We start from the raw sequence: 20,677 nt of genomic DNA, 5'->3' as shown, positions 1-20,677 counted from the left end.
TGCATCCTGCAGTGGTCAACTCCCTTCCAACTTTGCGGAGCCAATCATCTGCAACAATCGGCTCGGTGCTACTGGAAAACACCGGCGGGTTTAGCCTTAAGAAACGGGCTAAGTGATCAACAGGTGGTGGTGGCGGTGGGTTGTTGTTGTTGTTGTTGCCTTGGTTCTGCACTAACACTTGCATCAGGGCATTCTGTTGCTGAATCAACTGGGTGATCTCTGGCGGGAAAACAAATCCGTTGTCGCGTCTCGGAGGCATCTGATAGGTTAGAAAAGGTGAGAGTTAATAGTAGAATGAGGTCTAGAGAGAAAACACTACCCATATGCTCATGAGACAAATACAATCAATATCACTCAATCAATTCAAACAAGGCATAACAATCGATCTAACTAGCGTTACAAAGTGCTTGAACTATACTATTAAATGGGGGAAAACTACTACTAATATGGTGGTCTAATAAAAATTCTAATCCGTTGAAGACTCCATGATGTCTGCTCCAGCTTCGTCAACCCAGTCATCTTCACTTGGTTCCGAGTCGGTGTCGTTGATGATGATGTAGTTATCCGGACAAGTGCATTCGTCATCTTTTGCTTTTGGCACTGGATTTCCCATGAATACTCCAATCTTCTTCTCCAGGTCGTCATTCTTCCCTACTAGTGCGATGATTTCCTCCAAATAATCCTCGCGTGTAACCTTGAGTTCTTCCTCCAGCTCCTTGATCTTGGTTAGTGCCTTCTTCAGTTCTTCCTTGTCCGTGCACATCTGGTTCTCCTGGCGACGAATCTGTTGGTTTTGCTCCTGGATGAAAGCTGCGATTGATCCATCCTTCTTGGTTCTGATCATCTCCCATTGCGCGTCTCGGTGTCCACAAATCTGATAAGTTGTATCCTTAAGCTCCTGGTGGTAGACTTCTCCAATCCGTCCCATGGCGATGTGTGCGGCCATGCTCTTCCCTAAACTCCAGGTTGGTGCTTCGAAAACCAATCTTATGGGTTCAGTAGTTGGCACAAACGTCCTTCCTGGAATGTGAACTTGAATCTTCCAGCTCTCCTCTTCGGGTAATGTGGCGTTGTAGGTTCCGGTGATGCTTGGTATTCCTATGTTCAAATACTTAGTGACTTCCTTCAAGTGTCGACCAAACGGCGTGTCTTCATCTGGTTGCATGAACTTGCTCCTTGCATCCGCCATTCCTAAAAGAGTAGAAAGTGGAGAGGGGTCAGAAATGAGAAGAGAGAAGCTTTCTAGGGCTTAAGCTTAGTGGTCGTGTCCTACAGTCAGCGTGTGCTCTGATACCACCATTTGTAGAGACCAGACCTCAAATGGTCTGTGCTGCTGTGCACCAGTGTCATCCCTGGATCAGTAATGCTGACACGCACAGTACAAATGGAGGATTTATAATAGAGTAGCAATCACACACTTATTACATCGAATATCTCCAAAGAGATTAAGTATGATAAATATGGCTTAAGGCCATCTAATAACGATAACAGCGAAAGACTTGGAAGATAAGTGAGTCCATCAACTCCAGCGGCATCACTGAGTATAAGACCACGACCTAAAGCACCTTACTTGTCGTCTGAAAAGTCTGCAACATGAAACGTTGCAGCCCGAAAATGGGTCAGCACATAGAATATGCTGGCAAAGTAACACATAGAGAGTAATGAACAATAATAATGCTATACTACATGCATATATGGCTGGTGGAAAGCTCTATGGTTACAGTTTATGCGAAAAGCCAATTTTTCCCTACTTCAAAGGAATAAATTTTATTTAACTATCATGGTGGTTGTTAAACATTGAGAAGGTACCTCCAACTCAATCCCAATTAAGTATCATCATTAACCCAACAAAATTAATTAAAAGTAACATGGTGATGAGATTCAAATGATAATCCAGGTACTAGATACTCAAGTTGTCCATAACCGGGGACACGGCTAACCATGATTAGTTTGTACACTCTGCAGAGGTTTGTGCACTTTTCCCCACAAGACTCGATCGCCTCCGCTTGATTCTCGCACTGCATGATGTTTGAGAAACGGATGACCGAGACACAGTCTTTCAGGAACAATCACTCTTTACTCTGGGTGGACCGGTACACCTACTTTCCCCTACATCTGCTAGCCCACCTCTTCAAGAGATCATGTAACCTACTCAACTATGCTAGAGCCCATAATAGCTTGTGGCTGCACACGGAAGTTTCTAGCATGAATAATCTTATGATCCCTTTGAGCCTGGGTGGCAGACCTTATAAAATCAGACAACACTGGGTTCTCCAGGTGCCTCAATCCACCCAGATGTGAGTTTTAGTTGCCACCTTAAGTTGAACCATTAATAAACATCTCACATCTGTCATGAATATCTCTCAAACCCAATCCACGTCTACGAGCATAGCAAGGCAATATAATAGCAACGTAGAAGTAACTCCCAAGGGTTTGATAAGAAAACAGGTAATAGGTACTACCTCAACTACTTCCCAGTTCCCACAATTTAATCAGATCCTAATCATGCAATTGTTTGAGGAAAAGATCTAATGCAATAAAACTGGGTATGGAAGGTATGATCAAAGTGTTACTTGCCATGCCGATGATCTGCGAAACCTAGCGATTCGAAGTAACAAGCGGCACACTCCGGGTACTCTATCGCAAACAAACAAGCATACAATCAGTACTCATCTAATGCACAGGTAAAACTCGAATGAAAGATCCAACCAGAAAGTTCAACTTAAGAACTCCGGTTTGCAAAAAGAATCAACTCGAACGAAGCAACGAAAGTCAAACTGCGAAAGAAACAAGCTTCGTTTACTAATCTGGATCTAGGTCAAATTTTACAGTAGCAAAAACTTGTTTGAGTAGGTTAAACGGAAAGAGAATTTCGAGACAAAACTCTAGGCGCCTGAATCGCCTGACTCCGATAAACGAGCGAAAAGTTAAACAGAAACGAAGATTCGATCAGAAATCGAATCTGAGATAATCGCGGAAAAATCCGACGAAAAAGAAAAACGGACGAACGGTTAATGAACGGACGTTCGTAAACAGAGAAAAACCGACGAACGCGTTCGTTAGAACGAACGGTTCGGTGAACGCTCGCAAAATAACAAAACCGAAAAAAAAACCGATCTAGGGTTTTTTTTAACGAACGTTTTTTTTAAACAAAAAACAAAACCGGCAACGAGGCGAGGTGCGGCTACCTCGTCGGGGGCGTGCTCCGGCGGGGCTCCCGTGCTCCGGCGAGGGCGGCGGGGTGCGGGGTGCTCGGGGAGGGCGAGGGGCGGCGAGGGGCGGCGGCAAACGGCGGCGGCGGCGGCTCCGTGCTCGACTCCGGCGGCGGCGGGCAAGTGCGGCGGCGGCGGGGGTGAGAGAAGAGGGGGGGTGCGGGGTATAAATAGGAGGGGGGCTCCGGTGGCTTGGGGGAGGGGCAAGCCGGGCGGGGCTGCTCCTGTGTCCGCCATGGACACGGCGCGGCGGCGGCGCTCGTGCGCGAGGAGGACGACGCGGGCGGGCCGGCGGCCTGGCGCGGCTGGGCTCGGCCCAGTCGGGCGTTGCGCTGTTTTTTTTTAAAACGTTCCGCGGAAAATAATTCGTAGAAAAATAAATAAAAGTCCAAAAAAGATAAAATAAAATTTCCCCGTCTAGTTAGAAAATCTAGAATAGGGTGAACATTTTTTTAACACAAAATAAATTTTTGAAAACATGCAATATTTTTAATGCAATAAAAATTGCAAATAAAATCCGAATAAATTCCAATAACTGATTTTAACACTTTTCCTCCAGTATTTCAATTGTTTTGGAGAAGTCATATTTTCTCCTCTCATTTATTTTGTTTAATGAAATATTTTTCCGGAGAGAAAATAATTAAAACCAAAATCCTCGTCTTATTATTTGATGAAAATCAAATATGAAAATTCGAGAAATTCCCCAACTCTCTCCGAGGGTCCTTGAGTTGCTTAGGATTTATCGAGGATTTGTCAAAATGCAATAAAATATGATATGCAATGATGATCTATGTATAACATACCAAATTGAAAATTTGGGATGTTACAGCCAAGGGCATATGTACCTACAAGCAACAAGTCAATATTAGAAGCTAACTAGTGTCCAGGCCTGGATCTATATGCACTACAATATGGAACGATGGGGGGAGTACAAGCCGAGGGATGAAGCTAACCTCGGCGAAAAATGGTGGCCACTCCTGTTGTTGTCCTGCATAAGTAGTGGAAAGGCATGATAAGTATAGCAATCTTAACATCAAACAAATATAGCAAAGGTAAACAACATCATCTCCAAATGATAGCTTGAATGTGTTGGTTTCAGCATGCTGTTAAAGCAGGTATAAAATGGAAGGGCGGATGTTACCGACAGCAGGCTTAACAGCCATCAAATATTGCAATTCAAACTGGTATTGTTGAAAATGAATAGAACGTAGGTAATGCTTAAACATCACACTGGATAAATGTGTCAAACTGAAATAAAAGGCATGTGTTAACTACACCAGGAATAACTGGAACCAAATATAGCCGTTCAAACTGGTATTGATGTAGTCGAGCAGCACAGTTCCGACTTGCACATAATGAACAACACATTGTGAATGACTGAAATAAACAAGGCATAAATGACCAGTATAACAACCAAATATAGCCATTGAAAACTGGACAGGGTCTCACTACAACCAACCTAACAAGCAAATACAGATAAACAGGGCATATGCTTGAAAACTGGACAAATGCTCACTGCAACCAACCTAACAAGCAAATAAAGATAAACAAGGCATCTGCTTGATAACTGGACAAATGCTAAAAAAGCAACCTAACAACCAAATATAAATAAACAAGGCATCTGCTTGATAACTGGACAAATGCTAAAAAAGCAACCTAACAACCAAATACAGATAAACAAGGCATCTCTTGATAACTGGACAAATACTCACTGCAACCAAACTAAGAACCAAATATAGATAAACAAGGCATCTGCTCGATAACTAGAAAAATGCTCACTCCAACCAACCTAACAACCAAATACAGATAAACAAGGCATCTACCCACTATAAACAACCAAATATAGCCATTCATGAAACTGAAGTGGACAATTCATACTTAAACATCACATAGGCCTATTGAACAATACATTTTAGCATAACTGAAATAATTAAACATGGCACAGTTAAAGCACCGCACGGCAAATGCTACTACAACAAAGGGTATGGGTTGGCAAGCTAGAAAAGGTAAGATTTGCTGATAGAATGTTGCCTCACATTTCATGGACAGGATCCTTCCAGTTGGAAGAGCACAGACCCATGGTGCGCTCTCTGATGTCACAGATGGGTTGTTTCACCTTGGAAGAACCTTCGTGGGTGCCCTCCCCGTGGTCGTGGTTGATGAGATTTGACTTGGCAATTGAGGATCCCAAGCCGTCGCCGTAGAACGTGTCCTTCAGAAGTGACAAAATGGGCTCGATGGCGTATAAAGCTCGCAAATCCTTGACCGCTTGGCAGAGGAGATCAGCGGCAGGGCCGTCGAAGAGATCGACGGCGGTTGAACCAGAGGGTTGGGGATGGACCACTTAACCTGTGACATGGCCTGCGTGAAGCCGTCGGTGTGGACGAGCTTGATGTCGTAGCCAGCTTTCCTGAGATACAGTAATACGCTAGCCCGCTGACATGAAGCCTTCGGCATGGCAACGTAGACAACGTCTTCGCCGGCTTCCGCGGTGACGTGTTGCTCCGAATCGACAGGTCGGGGCAAACGGCGGCCACCTCGCCAACGTCCGCAAGAGAGGCCATGATAAACCTCTTGTTGGCCGAACGCTCGTCGAGCTCCCCGGGATACGTGGTCGAGCTTAGGTTGCGACATTCTGGAGCATGGGATGTGGATCTGGTGGGAAGGGAGACCACATGCCTCATCTAAAAACTCAGGGGAGTGGGGCGACGGTATGGGAATCGCTGGGTAACCTGAACTTTATTATCTAAGCTAGGAGGAACGGGCAGACCGGCAGGGTTGGCGGCGGCGCCGGCGGCGGCCCCGAGCTAGGGTTCAAGGGGGGAGGGGGCGGGTGGGGGACTGTGGACGGGGGGTGGTGTTTGAGGATACGCCGCGGCTACTAAATTTTTTAGTAATGGTGGTGGAGATGGTGGTGGACGAGGGAGGGCGACGGTTCAAATGCCTCGGCTACTGCAATTTTACTACAAGGTCGGTGCTGGAGGAGTGTGGGCGACGGTTGAAGTACGACGGCTACTAAAATTTGGTTAAAGGAATTAATGCGGGGAGGGAATGCCCAAGATCGCGCACGGTCCAATAACAATATGCGTGTGTGATAATAAGGAAAAGTGGGGTGGATCTGCCGATTTTTGCAACGCTCAAGGCGGGTAGTTTGTTTTTTATATTTCTAGCTAGCTGGTCTATCGCACACGGTTCGTCCTAATTTCCAAATAAACTTGCCCGCCTTTAGCTTGCACAGGTGGTGGTTTTACAGCGCACTTGCATCGCACACGGTTAAGCCAGTACCTCCACCCTTTGCTCGCGCTTGCGCTGTCGTGGTGATTTCAGTGCACTTGCATCGCACACGGTTGAGCCAGTACCTCCACCTTAATTTTCTCGCGCTTGCGCGGTCGTGGTGATTCACATCGCACTTGTATCGCAAACGGTCAAGATATTATACCCCGTGTCCGTTGAGGGTCATCAGAGTCTTTGCAGCAAAAAATAACGTTACAGAGGGTCAAAAGACAGCCACACCAGCATGTGGCCCAAATATATATGAGTGAAAAGGGTGGTCTGTGATGTTCAAAATTTCAATGCACAACTTTGACCCCGCGGGCCCACGGTTGGGCGCGTCGTTGAAGATCGATGAGAGGGGCCAGAAGTCAAGAACCACCTGGAAGTGGCCAAATATATGTACGAATATTGGGGATGTTTAAAAATTTAAATACACAATGCATAACTTTGGTGGCACCTGCCTCACAAACCCGAAAGTACCCTAACAACCACCTAGCTAGGATATATATATATAATGACATAATGTCATACCTAGCTAGGATGCTTGGCCCACCACCTCCCACTTCGTGTCAGCGGGGAGGATGCACGTAATGATCGATACTTTGGTCATACATGCATGTCGCCATGACCTACCATAAGATGGACCAATGAATCTTTCATTTGGTCAAATGACAGTTGTTGTTGTCGATAAACCGCTTGGGCCCATAGATTGAACCATCATAAAAATCGCACGAGAGGGACCACAAAACCAGCACCTCTTGCATGCGGCCCAAAATGATGTACGTTGGGAAGGGGTGATGTGTGTTTTCAATATAGAATAATGTACAATTTAGATGTGGTGCCTACCTCTCGATACAGACAACCATGAAGGCAAGGTAGTTAAGGACGAGATATGTATGCAGGGTTTGATGTAGGTCGAACCCAGCAATCCGAGCATCTAGGAGGGAATCCTGACAACACATGAGCTCGAGCTTTGGTTGACCGACATTTGACGGTGACCGGCCCTAACACGAATTAGGAGGAATCCATTCATGGCCAACACATACCCCTCATTATCGGTCAAAGGGATGATATATATACACTCAGGGAGCCCACAGATATCCGTGTCATCACAAAAAACCGCACAAGGGAGACGTAGTCGATCAGAAGACCCGTATACACTGCATGCGGCCCGAAAATATGTATGGGTACGATGGTGTATGATGTGTTTGTTGGAAATATGCCCTAGAGGCAATAATAAATAGGTTATTATTATATTTCCTTGTTCATGATAATCGTTTATTATCCATGCTAGAATTGTATTGATAGGAAACTCAGATACATGTGTGGATACATAGACAACACCATGCCCCTAGTAAGCCTCTAGTTGACTAGCTCGTTGATCAATAGATGGTTATGGTTTCCTGACCATGGACATTGGATGTCGTTGATAACGGGATCACATCATTAGGAGAATGATGTGATGGACAAGACCCAATCCTAAGCCTAGCACAAGATCGTGTAGTTCGTTTGCTCAGAGCTTTTCTAATGTCAAGTATCATTTCCTTAGACCATGAGATTGTGCAACTCCCGGATACCGTAGGAATGCTTTGGGTGTACCAAACATCACAACGTAACTGGGTGGCTATAAAGGTGCACTACAGGTATCTCCGAAAGTGTCTGTTGGGTTGGCACGAATCGAGACTGGGATTTGTCACTCCGTGTAAACGGAGAGGTATCTCTGGGCCCACTCGGTAGGACATCATCATTATGTGCACAATGTGACCAAGGAGTTGATCACGAGATGATGTGAGTTACGGAACGAGTAAAGAGACTTGCCGATAACGAGATTGAACAAGGTATAGGGATACCGACGATCGAATCTCGGGCAAGTAACATACCGATAGACAAAGGGAATTGCATACGGGATTGATTGAATCCCCGACATCGTGGTTCATCCGATGAGATCATCGTGGAACATGTGGGAGCCAACATGGGTATCCAGATCCCGCTGTTGGTTATTGACCGGAGAACGTCTCTCTTTCGGCGCAGCCCTACCCCTCTCCCTCCTCCTCCTCTCCCGCGGTGCTTGGCGAAGCCCTGCGGGATTGCCACGCTCCTCCACCACCACCACGCCGTCGTGCTGCTGCTGGACGGAGTCTTCCTCAACCTCTCCCTCTCTCCTTGCTGGATCAAGGCGTGGGAGACGTCACCGGGCTGCACATGTGTTGAACGCGGAGGCACCGTTCTTTGGTGCTTAGATCGGAATCAACCGCGATCTGAATCGCTACGAGTACGACTCCTTCATCCGCGTTCTTACAACGCTTCCGCATCGCGATCTACAAGGGTATGTAGATGCACTCCCCTTCCCCTCGTTGCTAGATTACTCCATAGATTGATCTTGGTGATGCGTAGAAAATTTTGAATTTCTGCTACGTTCCCCAACAGTGGCATCCTGAGCTAGGTCTATGCGTAGTTTCTATGCACGAGTAGAACACAAAGTAGTTGTGGGCGTAGATGTTGCCAATTCTTCTTGCCACTACTAGTCTTATCTTGTTTCGGAGGCATTGTGGGATGAAGCGGCCCGGACCGACCTTACACGTACGCTTACGTGATACAGGTTCCACCGACTGACATGCACTAGTTGCATAAGGTGGCTAGCGGGTGTCTGTCTCTCCCACTTTAGTCGGAACGGATTCGATGAAAAGGGTCCTTATGAAGGGTAAATAGAAATTGGCATATCACGTTGAGGTTTTACGTAGGTAAGAAACGTTCTTGCTAGAAACCTATACAAGCCACGTAAAAACTTGCAACAACAATTAGAGGACGTCTAACTTGTTTTTGCAGCATGTGCTATGTGATGTGATATGGCCAGAAGATATGATGAATGATATATGTGATGTATGAGATTGATCATATTCTTGTAATAGGGATCACGACTTGCATGTCGATGAGTATGACAACCGGCATGAGCCATAGGAGTTGTCTTTATTTTTTGTATGACCTGCGTGTCATTGAATAACGCCATGTAAATTACTTTACTTTATTGCTAAGCGCGTTAGCCATAGAAGTAGAAGTAATCGTTGGCGTGACAACTTCATGAAGACACAATGATGGAGATCATGATGATGGAGATCATGATGATGGAGATCATGGTGTCATGCCGGTGACAAAGATGATCATGGTGCCCCGAAGATGGAGATCAAAGGAGCAAAATGATATTGGCCATATCATGTCACTATTTGATTGCATGTGATGTTTATCATGTTATGCATCTTATTTGCTTAGAACGACGGTAGTAAGTAAGATGATCCCTCACTAAAATTTCAAGAGACGTGTTCCCCCTAACTGTGCACCGTTACGAAGGTTCGTTGTTTCGAAGAACCACGTGATGATCGGGTGTGATAGATTCTAACGTTCGAATACAACGGGTGTTGGCGAGCCTAGCATGTACAGACATGGCCTCGGAACACATGCGAAACACTTAGGTTGACTTGACGAGCCTAGCATGTACAGACATGGCCTCGGAACACAAGAGATCGAAAGGTCGAACATGAGTCGTATAGTAGATGCGATCAACATGGAGATGTTCACCGATGATGACTAGTCCGTCTCACGTGATGATCGGACACGGCCTAGTTTGACTCGGATCATGTATCACTTAGATGACTAGAGGGATGTCTATCTGAGTGGGAGTTCATTAAATAATTAGATGAACTTCATTATCATGAACATAGTCAAAAGGTCTTTGCAAATTATGTCATACGCTTTAGTTCTACTGTTTAAGATATGTTCCTAGAGAGAATTTAGTTGAAAGTTGGTAGTAGCAATTATGCGGACTGGGTCCGTAAACTGAGGATTGTCCTCACTGCTGCACAGAAGGCTTATGTCCTTAATGCACCGCTCGGTGTGCTGAACCTCAGCGTCGTCTGTAGATGTTGCGAAACATCTGACATACACGTTTTGATAACTACGTGATAGTTCAGTGCGTAATGCTAACGGTTTAGAATTGTGGCACCAAAGACGGTTTTTGAAACGTCGCAGAACATATGAGATGTTCCGAAGACTGAAATTGGGATTTCGGACTAGTGCCCACGTCAAGAGGTATGAGACCTCTGACAAGTTTCTTAAGCCTGCAAACTAAGGGAGAAAAGCTCAATCGTTGAGCGTGTGCTCAGATTGTCTGAGTACTACAATCACTTGAATCGAGTGGGAGTTAATCTTCCAGATGAGATAGTGATGGTTCTCCATAATCACTGCCACCAAGCTATTAGAGCTTCGTGATGAACTATAAATATCAAGGATAGATGATGATCCTTGAGCAACTCGCGATGGTTGACACCGCGAAAGTAGAAATCAAGAAGGAGCATCAATTGTTGATGGTTAGTAAAACCACTAGTTTCTAGAAGGGCAAGGGCTAAAGGGATACTTCATGAAACAGCAAATCATTTGCTGCTCTAGTGAAGAATCCCAAGGTTGAACCCAAACCCGAGACTAAGTGCTTCTGTAATGAGGGGAACGGTCACTGAAGCGGAACTACCCTAGATACTTGGTAGATGAGAAGGCAGGCAAGGTCGACAGAAGTATATTGGATATACATTATATGAATGTGTACTTTACTAGTACTCCTAGCAGTACCAGGGTATTAGATACCGGTTCGGTTGCTAAGTGTTAGTAACTCGAAATAAAAGCTGCGGAATAAATGGAGACTGGATAAAGGTGAGATGACGATGTGTGTTGGAAGTGTTTCCAAGGTTGATGTGATCAAGCATCGCATGCTCCCTCTACTATCGAGATTTGGTGTTTGCGTTGAACATGATTGGATTATGTTTATTGCAATACGGTTATTCATTTAAGGAGAATAATGGTTACTCTGTTTATTTGAATAATACCTTCAATGGTCTTGCACCTAAAATGAATCTCGATCGCAGTGATACACATGTTCGTGCCAAAAGATATAAAATAGTAATGATAGTACCACATACTTGTGGCACTGCCATTTGAGTCATATTGGTATAGAACGCATGAAGAAGCTTCATGTAGATGGATCTTTGCACTCACTCGTTTTTGAAAAGATTGAGACATGTGAACCATGTCTATTGGTATATATGCATGAAGAAACTCCATGCAGATGGATCGTTTGGACTCACTTGAGTTTGAATCACTTGAGTTTGAATCACTTGAGACATGCAAATCATACCACATGGGCAAAATGACTGAAAAGCCTCGTTTTTCACTAAGATGGAACAAGAGAGCAACTTATTGGAAGTAATACATTTTGATGTATGCAATCCAATGAGTGCTGAGGCATGCAGTGGATATCGTTATGTTCTTACTTCACAGATGATTTGAGTAGATGCTGAGTGTATTTACTTGATAAAACACAAGTCTGAATTATTGAAAGGTTCAAGTAATTTCAGAGTGAAGTTGAAGATCGTCGTGACAAGAGGATAAAATGTCTGTGATATGATCATAGAGATGAGTATCTGAGTTACGAGTTTGGCACACAATTAAGACATTGTGGAAAGTGTTTCACAATTAATACCGCCTGGAACACCATAGTGTGATGGTGTGTCCGAACATCATAACTACACCCTATATGATATGGTGCATACCATGATGTCTCTTATCGAATTACCACTATCATTTATGGGTTAGGCATTAGAGACAACCGCATTCACTTTAAAAGGGGCACCACGCAATTCCGTTGAGACGACACCGTTTAGAGAAACCTAAGTTGTCGTTTCTTAAAAGTTTGGGGCTGCGATGCTTATGTGAAAAAGTTTCAGGCTGATAAGCTCGAACCCAAAGCGGATAAATGCATCTTCATAGAAAACCCAAAACAGTTGGGTATACCTCCTATTTCAGATCTGGAAGCAAAAGTAATTGCTTCTAGAAACGAGTCCTTTCTCGAGGAAAAGTTTCTCTCGAAGGAATTGAGTGGGAGGATGGTGGAGACTTGATAAGGTTATTGAACCGTCACTTCGACTAGTGTGTAGCAGGGCACAGGAAGTTGTTCCTGTGGCACCTACACCAATTGAAGTGGAAGCTTATGATAGTGATCATGAAACTTCGGATCAAGTCACCACCAAACCTCGTAGGACGACGAGGATGCGTACTACTTCAGAGTGGTACGTGATCCTATCTGAGATATCATGTTGTTGGACAATACTGAACCTACGAGCTATGGAGAAGCGATGGTGGGCCCATATTCCGACAAATGGTTAGAAGCCATGAAATCCGAGATAAATGGATCTTTGAGAAGAAGACGGACGTGGACGGTAATGTTACCGTCTATGAAGCTCGACTTGTGGCAAAGAGTATTTCCACAAGTTCAAGGAGTTGACTACGATGAGATTTTCCCATCCGTAGCGATGCTTAAAGTCCGTCGGAATCATGTTAGCATTAGCTGCATTTATGAAATCTGGCAGATGGATGTCAAAAACAAGTTTCCTTACCAGTTTTCGTAAGGAAAGGTTGTATGTGATACAATCAGAAAGGTTTTGTCGATCCTAAGGATGCTAAAAGGTATGCTAGCTCCAGCGATCCTTCCATGGACTAGAGCAAGCATCTCGAAGTCAGAATATACGCTTTGATGGAGTGATCAAAGTTTTTGGGTTTATACAAAGTTTGTTGGAAACTTGTATTTACAATAAAGTGAGTGGGAGCGCTACAACATTTCTGATAAGTATATGTGAATGACATATTGTTGATCCGAAATGATGTAAAATTTCTGGAAAGCATAAAGGGTTGTTTGAAAGGAGTTTTTCAAAGGAAGACCTGGATAAAGCTGCTTACATATTGGGCATCAAGATCTATAGAGATAGATCAAGACGCCCGATGATACTTCCAAAGAACGCACACCTTGACATGTTTTTGAAAGAGTTCAAAATAGATCAGCAAAGAAGGGGTTCTTGGTTGTGTTACAAGGTGTGAGTATTGAGTAAGACTCAAGACCTGACCACAGCAGAAGAGAGAGAAAGGACGAAGGTCGTCCCCTATGCTTTAGACGTAGGCTCTATAGTATGCTATGCTGTGTACCGCACATGTAGTATGCCTTGCCATGAGTTGGTCAAGGGGTACAATAGTGATCTGGGAAAGGATCACATGACAGCGGTCGAACTTATCCTTAGTACCTAGTGGACTAAGGAATTTTCTCGATTATGGAGGTGAAAGGGAGTTCGTCGTAAAGGGTTACGTCGATGCGAACTTTGACACTAATCCGGATCACTCTGAGTAGTAAACCGGATTCGTATAGTAGAGCAATTATTTGAAATGGCTCCAAATAGCGCGTGGTAGCATCCATAAGATGACATAGATATTCGTAAAGCACACACGGATCTGAAAGGTTCAGACCCGTTGACTAATAACCTCTCTCACAAGCATAACATGATCAAACCAGAACTCATTGAGTGTTAATCACATAGTGATGTGAACTAGATTGTTGACTCTAGTAAACTCTTTGGATGTTGGTCACATGGTGATGTGACCTATGAGTGTTAATCACATGGTGATGTGGACTAGATTATTGACTCTAGTGCAAGTGGGAGACTGTTGGAAATATGCCCTAGAGGCAATAATAAATAGGTTATTATTATATTTCCTTGTTCATGATAATCGTTTATTATCCATGCTAGAATTGTATTGATAGGAAACTCAGATACATGTGTGGATACATAGACAACACCATGTCCCTAGTAAGCCTCTAGTTGACTAGCTCGTTGATCAATAGATGGTTGCGGTTTCCTGACCATGGACATTGGATGTCGTTGATAACGGGATCACATCATTAGGAGAATGATGTGATGGACAAGACCCAATCCTAAGCCTAGCACAAGATCGTGTAGTTCGTTTGCTCAGAGATTTTCTAATGTCAAGTATCATTTCCTTAGACCATGAGATTGTGCAACTCCCGGATACCGTAGGAATGCTTTGGGTGTACCAAACGTCACAACGTAACTGGGTGGCTATAAAGGTGCACTACAGGTATCTCCGAAAGTGTCTGTTGGGTTGGCACGAATCGAGACTGGGATTTGTCACTCCGTGTAAACGGAGAGGTATCTCTGGGCCCACTCGGTAGGACATCATCATTATGTGCACAATGTGACCAAGGAGTTGATCATGGGATGATGTGAGTTACGGAACGAGTAAAGAGACTTGCCGGTAACGAGATTGAACAAGGTATAGGGATACCGACGATCGAATCTCGGGCAAGTAACATACCGATAGACAAAGGGAATTGCATACGGGATTGATTGAATCCCCGACATCGTGGTTCATCCGATGAGATCATCGTGGAACATGTGGGAGCCAACATGGGTATCCAGATCCCGCTGTTGGTTATTGACCGGAGAACGTCTCTCTTTCGGCGCAGCCCTACCCCTCTCCCTCCTCCTCCTCTCCCGCGGTGCTTGGCGAAGCCCTGCGGGATTGCCACGCTCCTCCACCACCACCACGCCGTCGTGCTGCTGCTGGACGGAGTCTTCCTCAACCTCTCCCTCTCTCCTTGCTGGATCAAGGCGTGGGAGACGTCACCGGGCTGCACGTGTGTTGAACGCGGAGGCACCGTTCTTCGGTGCTTAGATCGGAATCAACCGCGATCTGAATCGCTACGAGTACGACTCCTTCATCCGCGTTCTTGCAACGCTTCCGCATCGCGATCTACAAGGGTATGTAGATGCACTCCCCTTCCCCTCGTTGCTAGATTACTCCATAGATTGATCTTGGTGATGCGTAGAAAATTTTGAATTTCTGCTACGTTCCCCAACGGTGTTTAAATCCCAAATGCATGACTTCGATGGGCCACGCCAACTACATTACAAACCAAACACCGTACCCGACTCCAAGCCTGGTTCAATACCTATGATGTCAGTTTCCCAACTTTGAGGCGGCGGCGGCAGGGGGTCTTCCCACGCATGCGCTCAACTTTATTTTGTGCATGGGACACATCTATATATATCTATACATCTATACACCTATATAGTGTGCGAATAACTTTGAAAGTTGCTCGTTGGATGAAGCCAATCCGACGGTACAGGGATGGCAAATCCGAGCACTACTGGCCATTGGATATCATCTACATTCCACCAGATTCTGCCACATGTACAATCTAGAAGACTCCATGGTTGAACTTAAGCATAATGCACAAACCTCAAAACACAAGCACTTCTCCTTTGTTCTCTAGAATCTTCCATATCTTAATTGCCCAAACCTTTTTTTGATGAATTGTCACTTTTTATTTTTACCTTTACAATGCACAATTCCATGAATCTTAAAATAGTTTTTTTATAAAAATAATTGATTTTGGATGAGATGAACTATAAGAATTAAATGAACATCTACATCATGCATATCTGGGAGAAGAGGCGGGAAACCGATGAGAGGAGTGGCGAGAAATGGTAGCCTATTTTGAATGAAAACCTAGTAGAGAAGGAAGCGTGAGCTACACGACGCATGCGCACAGTGCTTACCCATGTACTGCATGTGTTGTCGAAAGGGCTCAGGGTTCCCGTTCGATCTGGGAGCATCCAACGGTGCACACGTATGATCCGTGGGGTTTGGGTTCTGGCCAGTCAGAACGCATGACTCAGATCGCGCGCGCAGCGGGGGGGGATATCATATGGAAACCAACATTCGGCGGAAACCGGTGAAAACCACGAGAAAAATATGTTTTGAAGTTTCAAAAAAATGCGGGACGTTAAGAGGATGATGTTTTATTGCCACACAAAATTTCAAGTTGAAACACATTACGAGATGTGAGCTATGAAAAAGACAAAATCAGTGTCGAATAGTAATGTCACTATTCAGGGCGGAATTTGTCTTTTTCATAGCTCACATCTCGTAATGTTTTTCAACTTGAAATTTTGTGTCGCAATAAAACATCGCCTTCTTAACATCCCACATTTTTTTCAGATTTTTATGAAACTTTAAAATATGGTTTCCACGAAGTTTTCATTGAATATCGGCTTTCGTGAGTGAACCGTGTGCTATTTGAAAACATTTCGTGAGAAGAATCTCGGTTTTTAAATCTCCATAAATCCAAAACTAAGCTGAAAATCATGAAACCTGCCATGGTGTCACGACATGGCTCTTATATGTCGAGGATTTTTTTTCGTCCATTGTGGCGCAAGTTTTATTACAAGCCTCTTACAAACCGAAGCTTCTCTCAAAGAAGCCTCGTGGTTTCGATAGGGAAACGTGTCCCCCTTGTGGGCGAAACGTAATCACTACCTCTTTTCGCCTTGTATTTTCTTCTACGGGCAACATGGAACGACAGGATATCCGTGCTGAAATTTAAACTTATTCAGAGTTCGTTTGGCCTTTTTATACACTAATTGAGTTTTCTAGGCATTTAATGTCCATAATTCAAATCTGAACTACAAATACATGCTCCAGTTCACCAAAATGGCTAGAAAAATTATACATGTGTCCTTGGGTGCATGTTTAGGTCCCATGCCAGGAATGGGAACGAATTACAACCGTACCGGTGTCATGGCTCGTCCTCAAACATTTCGAATCTCGGTTTTTAAGTCCCCATAAATCCTAAACTCACCATAAAGTCATCAATGTCACGTCATGGCACATATATGTCGTGGTAAAAACATTGTCCAATTTGGTCCAAGCTTTATTACAAACCTCTTACAAAAACTGGAGCTTCTCTCAAAGAAGCATCATAGTTCTGATAGGGAAACGTGTTCCCCTTGTGGGCGAAACGTAATCACTGCCTCTTTTCGCCTTGTATTTTCTTCCACGGGCAACATGGAACAACATGATATCCGTGCTGAAATTTAAACTTATTTAGGGTTCGTTTGGCCTTTTTATACACTAATTGAGTTTCCTAGGCATTTAATGTCCATAATTCAAATCTGAACTACAAATACATGCTCCACTGCACCAAAATGGCTAGAAAAAACGTACATGTTTTCTTGGGGTGCATGTTTAGGTCCCATGGAACGAATGGGAACGAATTCAACCGTCTCGCCATCCTGGCTTGGCCACAAACATTGCGAATCTCAGTTTTTAAATGTCTGTAAATCCAAAACTCACCAGGAAATCATGAAACTTGGCAGGGTGTCACTACATGGTACATATAATTGCCCAATTTGGGTGAAGCTATATTACAAGCCTTTTACAAACCGGAGCCCGTCGCAACCCTCGTGGTTCCGGTAGGGAAACATGCCCCTCTTGTGGGCGAAACGATAATTGATGCCTCTTCTCGCCTTGAATTTTGTTTTCTACAGGCAACATAGAATAACAGGAGCGCCGGGCTGAAATTTGAAACTGTTCAGGGTTCGTTTGGCCATTGTATATATATTACTAATTACTAAGTTTTCTATGCATTTAATGTAGTCCATAATTCAAATTTGAACTACAACCACATGCTCCAGTGAAGCAAAATGGGTGGGAAATCGTACATGTGTCATTGGGTGCATGTTTAGGTCTCGTTTAGGAATGAGAATTAATTACAAACTTGTCGTCGTCCTGAAACAATGAGAATATCGATTTTTAAATCCTAGTAAATCAAAAAGTTGCCCAAAAAACATGAAACTTGGAATGGTTTCATGACATGGCACATATATGCCGTGGTAAAAAAAATCGTCCAGTTTGAGAAGAGGCGCACACATTAGTAGCCAACGAAGTCCTTTTTGAAACAAAAAGCTGACACGTTAATATCGCAAACGGTTATATTATATTTACCGTGTCGAAATTTAACCATACTCGGTGGCGTGTGTGCAGCTGTTTGATTAGACGGGACGAGCGCGAGAAGTCCGCCGTGCAGGCTCGACGGGATGCGTGCGAGCAGTCCGCCGCGCAGGCTCGACGGGACGCGTGCATCATGTCCACCTCGCAAGCTCGACGGGAGACGTGCGAGCAGCAAGGCCGCCCATGCTCACCGGGAAGCGAGCTCTTTGACCTTCATGCACTAGCCGTCGCCCGCCTCGCTCATAACTTCTCCATTAATGGGTTAATTAAATCACCTGGATGGAGGGTGTTTGCTTGTGATCCCATGGCAAGATTTGCTTTGTTCGTGTTTTCAACTCGTATTCCACCCTAATTTAAATTGCCACAAAGGGCAACGGATAATACGACCACAAATAAAATGGCAACGGATAATACGATGACAAATTTATAATGGCGCAGATAATAATTGTCTTACATATTCCTGATAATTTAAAATGCCACATGCAGCAAAGCCCAGAAGACACGGGGGTAAGAGAAGAAGGAAATTGCAGACAACGATCTGGGTCGCTACTGTCTCTACTCGTCGATGGAACGCCAGGCGGCGAAATCCTCCAGCTCCTTCTTCAATTCCTCACGACTTTGCTTGAAAGCAGCCATGGATTCCTCCACCTCCTGCTCGTGCTCGATCCGGAGCTTCCTCGAGCCACCCATCAGTTTCTCGACGACCGCTTTCAGCATCATCTCCGAGGCACTGCTCTGCTCATGCAGCATCTTCTAGCTGGCGGCCTCCTCCTCCCTCTCGGCGACCAACTTGAGGAGCTTCGCATTGTCACCCATGAGTTGCTCGACGAGGCCGGTCGCCTTGTCAACCGAGGCATCGCTGATCTTGAGCAGCTTCATCAAGCCGTCGACCAGCTCCTGCTGCGTAGTGACGCCAGCGAGAATGTCATCGTCGCCGGCGAAGGACTTCAGGAACGCCGGTTCATCGCGATGGCCGATGCCGCGAATGCGCTTGTGAGATCCCTCGCGTGCCCGTGTGAGCTCGTTCGAGGGCTCCGCGGCGCGCCGGGACATCTCTGCTGCGGCTGCGGCTTCGCGGCGGGACCTCTCTAGTGCTTCCGAGGCCTTGGTCTTTGCTGCCTGGTTATATGTCCACCCTAAACTCCTCCTACCGGTCATGGCGGAACGACTTGACAGAAAAAACTAGTTTTGTGGGTGATGAGGACAGGAACTGTGAAGTAATTTTCGAGTGGGTAGTTTTTATAGCCCGGTGCTAAGTGTGAACACATATTAGTTTGATAGGCGTGAACATATTTGCAATTACTTATTGCTTTGTAATCAGCAATGTGACGAGAAACAAGGTCAAAATTTATTGATGGCACAAGGTTGACCACGTGGTTGCTTGTCGTTGAGGCGGCCGCGGCGCGCTCCGCTCTAGCGTCCCTGCGCACGCTCTGCTTGCCGTTGAGGCAAAGTTACAATGGCAACGGTTAACAATTCTTAATAATTGTCTTACATATTCAGGATAATTTAAAATGCCAAATGCGCAAGGCCCAGAGCACTCACGACCTACATATGCATACAATTATAATAAAATATAAGCTAAAAGGCTGAGCTGGCAGCCTTCCGACGATGGTCTTCTCGGACTCCATGATCAGCATAGCACCCTTGCGGCCGTTCACTCCTAGTGTCCCGACCCGCCTCCGCCTACGGAGCTGCTGGCGCTGGGAGGCTCTTGGGGCTGCTGGGCCTCTTCCAGAAGAGCTTGACAGTGTGCAATCGCGCGCATGACAACTCCACGGAACCGCACCATTTCCATGTCTCTGGCCTGGTAGGAAATTCCGTCGATCACCTGCATCCTCAAGATATCACGTTGGCGATGTTCTACTTCGTCGGGGACGTCAACTCCGCCAAGGATGCGCTCGAGCCTGGCCACCACATCATCGGGATCGAGGTTGACACGGCCGCCGCGGGCAATGATGAATCCGGAGGCTGCTTTTGTCTTGACTGAATCGCAGAGGTCCTCTGCCCATTCCTTGCGGGGCATCAGGCTCTCGATGAGCACTGGTGACGACGGTTCTTCGGGTGGGTCGTCGATCATGCCGCCGAGCAGCTCTGGATCTTTTGCACGGTGGATGGCAAACTGCTCATCACACCTCCTCTGCAATATGTCGATTGTGCTCCCAAGGACTGTGACGCCGATATCGCTGACGATGGGCCATGGTGCCTGCACCGGCCGATGAAGCTCTTGCTCCCCAACCTGCTCCGGCTCATTCTCCTCGCCGAAGATGTAACGCCGGTAGGCGTCCACATCGAAGCTTTGGTCGTTGCCTGACATGCTTGGAATAACTAATGGTAGATGGGTGAGGACTAGATCTTCGCAGAGTGTCGCGGCGGTGCGTTGCCGCCTAGGTTATATGCAGCAAGCCATTAGCTGGTGGCGGGAAACCGATTAGGGAATAGGCGTGGATTTTACAATTCACCCATGTGAAGCGCGGGAAGCATTCGCTGGAGCGCGGGAAGACTAAGTG

The sequence above is a fragment of the Aegilops tauschii genome, chromosome 2 (assembly GCF_002575655.3).
Source record: "Aegilops tauschii subsp. strangulata cultivar AL8/78 chromosome 2, Aet v6.0, whole genome shotgun sequence".
Lineage (NCBI taxonomy): Eukaryota > Viridiplantae > Streptophyta > Magnoliopsida > Poales > Poaceae > Aegilops > Aegilops tauschii.
This window is presented reverse-complemented; position numbering follows the sequence as displayed.